Below are 4,639 nucleotides of genomic sequence, written 5' to 3'. Positions count from 1 at the left end.
AACTCACAGAGATCCACCTGCCTCTGCCTCCCGAGTGCTGGGATTAAAGGCGTGCGCTACCACCGCCCGGCCTTGGCTAACTCTTACATCTTAATTAACCCATTTCTATTAATCTGTGTATCACCACGTGGCTGTGGCCTACCGGCAAGGTTCCAACTGGCGGCTCACATCTTTTTCCTCTGGCGGCTTCATGGCTTCTCATTTACTCCGCCTTCTTTTTCCCAGCATTCGGTTTAGTTTTCCCCACCTAGCTCTGTTCAGCTCTACTATAGGCCCAAAGCAATTTCTTTATTATTCAGTGATAATCACAGGATACAGAAGGGAATCCTGCATCAAGACATGGAATAGAGTTTGTCTCAGTTTTACATTGATGCCAGATGAAAATGTTCGACTACAACACTGTGTCAGCCACACTGAAGTCCTTGCTTATAGCTGGGGAGATCTTCAGTCCATAAAATGCTCACTGTATAAGTGTGAGGACTTGAGTTTGATGCCCTGGAACCCATGTGAAAGGGTTGGTAGTGATTCGTGCTTGCCTTCTAGTGCTGGGGGACGGATGTAGACAGCCGTGCCTATATCCTCCATATACAAATACACACATGTGCAAACATGCACATACACAAATAATTGTGTGACTAGGAACCATATCAACTCATTTTTGTGCATCACTTATGTGCTGGTATTATGCCTAGAATTTGTGCTGAGTGCTACAGGTTGAGGGTTTCCTAAAGCGTTGCCTGTTTGTAGATCTTCAAATACTTTTCCAGAAGGCCTTGAGCCACTCCATACCAGTCCAATGTTACACACGTGCTTCCCGCTTCTCTTTGATCTTCCCTAACATGAGCCCCATGTCACATGGTGGCATTGTGCACGGAACCTAGATTTACACCATAGGAAATGAGCCTCAAGATCATGTCCACCAGGGCAGCAGGGGAAAAATCAGGAATCCAGGACCTCTGGTCTCTGCCTAATAGCCAGCTCCCCCACTTTCCCCTAATTAAAAGTCTACCGTGATTTCCACTTCAAACAGCCCATTTTGTTCCCTGCAGAAGACACCCTCAGAGGAGCTGGGAACCTTCCCATGGGGCAGAGTGGGAGTGCTTGCCTACAAGCCTTCATTAGCCCCTTTCATCCACAGAGATGAAAGGTCTCTTGGGCATCAGTAATCCCCCGCAGAATCCCTTTGAGCAGGGGGTGGGAACTGAGAGCATCTGGGTGAAGACAGGTGAGCATGCTGTCCCCAAAGTGGCTTCTTAGCACTCAACACCAGGACCAAGGTGCCCTGCTGTGGTGCATCAATGCTGTCCTGCACAGTAGGCATTGGGGTACTGGTGACCCCTTCTTCTGCCTGGGGCTTGTTGCCTAGCCAGCCTTACTCCTTGGTGACTTCAGGCCAATGAAAGAGCCTATCTCAAAGCCAATGAATCAAGGTGGATTCTGAGGCTTGATGTCCAAGGCTGATTTCTGTCTCTATACGCATGCACATGTACACATGTGTGCATTTACACACACATTCTTATTTGTGACTAGGAAATACGTCAGCTGAATTTTGCGCATCACTTACAGTCTGATGTTATGTAATATCTGTACTTAACGTTTACAGGTTGAAGGGTTTTCTAAGGAACTGAATATTTTTAGTTAAGCCTGGCTCTTATTTCAGATTGGCTTAGTACGTCTCCAGAAGGTCTGGAGCTGGCCCAGTCTGACCTTAAACTTCACCTTGTAGCTCAGGCTGGCCTTGGATTTAAAATCTCTCCTTCTGAGAAGCTGAGATGAGAGACTTGTATCAACAGGCCTGATGGGACTGGACTGTTCATCTCATTTCATTAAACTGATGGAAAGCTTTCCCCAAAGTTTTATTACCAATGGGCTTCTTCTTGTTTGTTCAAGTTCTTCTTAAGGGACCAAGAGGCTTTTGGTTATTAAAATGTGACTGGCATTCTGTCTTCAAAGCTGTTTGAATGTGTGAGAACCCAGAGACTTTTCACAGAGGCAGAGATGCCACTGCCTTGGAGAACTCAAAGTTTGGGACAGTCATGGTTTGTAAGGTATCAGAATAGGGTGTAGGGCTGAGGGGTAGGAGCTTGGAAGTGTGGTGCTGTCTCCCTGAGTCACAGAGGGAGGGGGCTCATGGGTTGGACGAAATGTTCAAGTTGGACAAAGCCAAAAGACCTTCAGTGTAATTATTAGTACAGGATATTTTGTATCCATGCTCGTTACCATGGTTCCTGTAACCAGTGAAGTTGTGATGCTGCCATGCTGAAGCAGCCCCTGTGTGCCATTGCCGTGGAACTCAAACTGTATAAAGAACTCCAAGACAGCCTTCATCTTGCCCTTTTGGTTTACTTTCTCTCAGGTCAGGGAGTCATCCTCCCCTACGCTTTCCATGTCTCGTGCCACTAGGAAATAACTGGAATTTTGAATGAGGTGAGAACAGAAGTTGACATAAGATTTAGTATAAAATAGTCCATGGTTGCAGGCTAGAGAGGTGACTCGGTGGTTAAGGGTGCTGACTACTCTTCCAGAGGACCTGGGTTTGATTCCCAGCACCCACATGGTGGTTCACAACCCTCTGTAACTCCACCTGAAGGGGATCGAATGTCCCCTTGAACAGGACATTCTGGCCTCCACAGGCACTGGACATACACAGTACACATACATACAGGCCAAACACACATCAAATAAAATGAAATATCACACAACAGTTTAAAGAGTCTAGGATTAATATCGAATGGGAGAGGGTTTTCCTGAGGAACACAGTTTGGCGGGAGCTGAGCGGACATGTCCGAGGGGGCATGACTGAACGGAAGCTTGCAGCCATCTAGACGTTTGAGCAGAGCCCAGGAAAGCTGTAAATACTGAAGACAGCCCTCAACTTACTGTGAAGTTACAGCCCCGTAACTCATCAGAAACGAGACTGTCACAAGTGGAAAGCACAGCTAATAAGCCCTCCTTGCTGAGCACAGAAACTATCCTAACCTGCCAGCGCCCAGAGCACTGATGCTAATCTACGCTCAGGCAGAAACAGAGCACAAAGCCTGACTTGTATTAAGGCTTTCAAGAGTCCGTGGAATTTATTGCGTACGGCAGCAGAAGGGCAGAACCCAGCAGTAGTATGGTGTGCTTTACTTCCTGCAAAATCAGAGAACCCAACACAGAGCCTTTGTTGTATCTGGGATCACCTGTAAACAGGGTAGGACCCGAATCACAGGGATGGGAGGAAGGGCTTCCTGGAGCCCTAGGAGGGGCAGGAGGGGGTGGGGCTTTCATCCAGGGACCTGAGGGTCTAGTTTAAATTATTCTTCTCAGCTGCATCCCTGGGATGTATCTCATGGGAGAAAAAAACCAAACAAACCATATCACTCTCCTTTCTCCAGCCCCTCAGTGTCTGCAGTCCTTTCCTGGTTGAGGTTTTAGTTATTCATGAGAAATCAAGCCCTGAAAGACTTACCTATGGGGGAAGTGTGTTGGTGATGTCATGCTGAAGTCACGGGAATTAAAGGAAATTCCTGTGCTACCTTTGTTTGGGGAAATACAAGTTACTTAGGAGGAGTGACTGCCAATCATTTGGTGTGGGGTTTGTAATGTACCAAGAACAGTGCAGACGGATTGGTTGGCCAGAAAAGGAACAAAATCTTGAAAACAAGACACCAATAGGAAGGTCCCCGTTTCATATCTCCTTGACTGCGTGAAAGGTATGAACTTTTTCTTCCCAATTTTTAAATCTATATTTTATGCTAAATAACCAGTATCATTCTACCTTATTGTACATCAGGCCTGAGGGTCAGTCGGAAGTTCTGTCAACTCCCAGAACATGCTGGGACCCTGTTCAGTAACTTTCCTCTCCTAAGTAGTAATGGTTCTGTGTGTTTCTCTTCAGCTAACCTCGGGAGGTTCTAAGATGTCTCCCGACCTAGCCGAATCCTGTCCTCTCTCCAGCGGACGTGCTCCCTGGCCCAGGGCGAGCCTCCTGTGTGCCTCTGGCGGGCATCATTCCCAGCCGCCTTTCTTCCCTCTCAGCCTGCTCTTGCCAGTGAGCATGGCATCTCTCTTCTCCTTGGAAATGGATTCCACGTGTTCTCCGAACCCCCGGCAGATCTCCTTACAGAAGCGGAGGCTTCGCTTTACATTTCACCCATGCTTTGTTTTCTTCTTTTAAACGGGTCCAAGCCATTTCTCCCCTTAGCTGAGCATGACCATCTAAGTGGTGATTGCTGCTAAGGGCTGTTTCAGATAGACCTAGTGGATATCGTGGATATAGTGGGATTTGATTTTTTTTTTTTAAACCAGGGACTTCTGGCGTCCTCTTCCCAGAAGTGTCTGGCTTCCATCCCAGGTATTAACCCCACTTCTGTGTATAATTGATCAATTCCTTCAATTGTCTTTTCTCCTCTGTGATCTAAACCTATGGTGAGAGCTACTGTCCCCGGCTGTCCCCGTGTGAGGTACACTCACAGTATCTGGCTTAACCCTAGCTTTCTGCTTGTCAAATAGGTTCTGGTGTCCACTCACCTCCTGGTACATTTTGATTTGTTTCCAACAGTAGGACGAGGCAGCCCTAGCCGCACACCCCTAGTCGCTGCTGCAAGTGCCCCTGTCTACAGAAGTAATTGATGACTTGTGACCCAAGCTGCCTTCT

The sequence above is a fragment of the Microtus ochrogaster genome, linkage group LG9 (assembly GCF_000317375.1).
Source record: "Microtus ochrogaster isolate Prairie Vole_2 linkage group LG9, MicOch1.0, whole genome shotgun sequence".
Classification (NCBI taxonomy): domain Eukaryota; kingdom Metazoa; phylum Chordata; class Mammalia; order Rodentia; family Cricetidae; genus Microtus; species Microtus ochrogaster.
The sequence above is the reverse complement of the archived record's forward strand: the minus strand, read 5'-3'. Positions refer to the sequence as shown.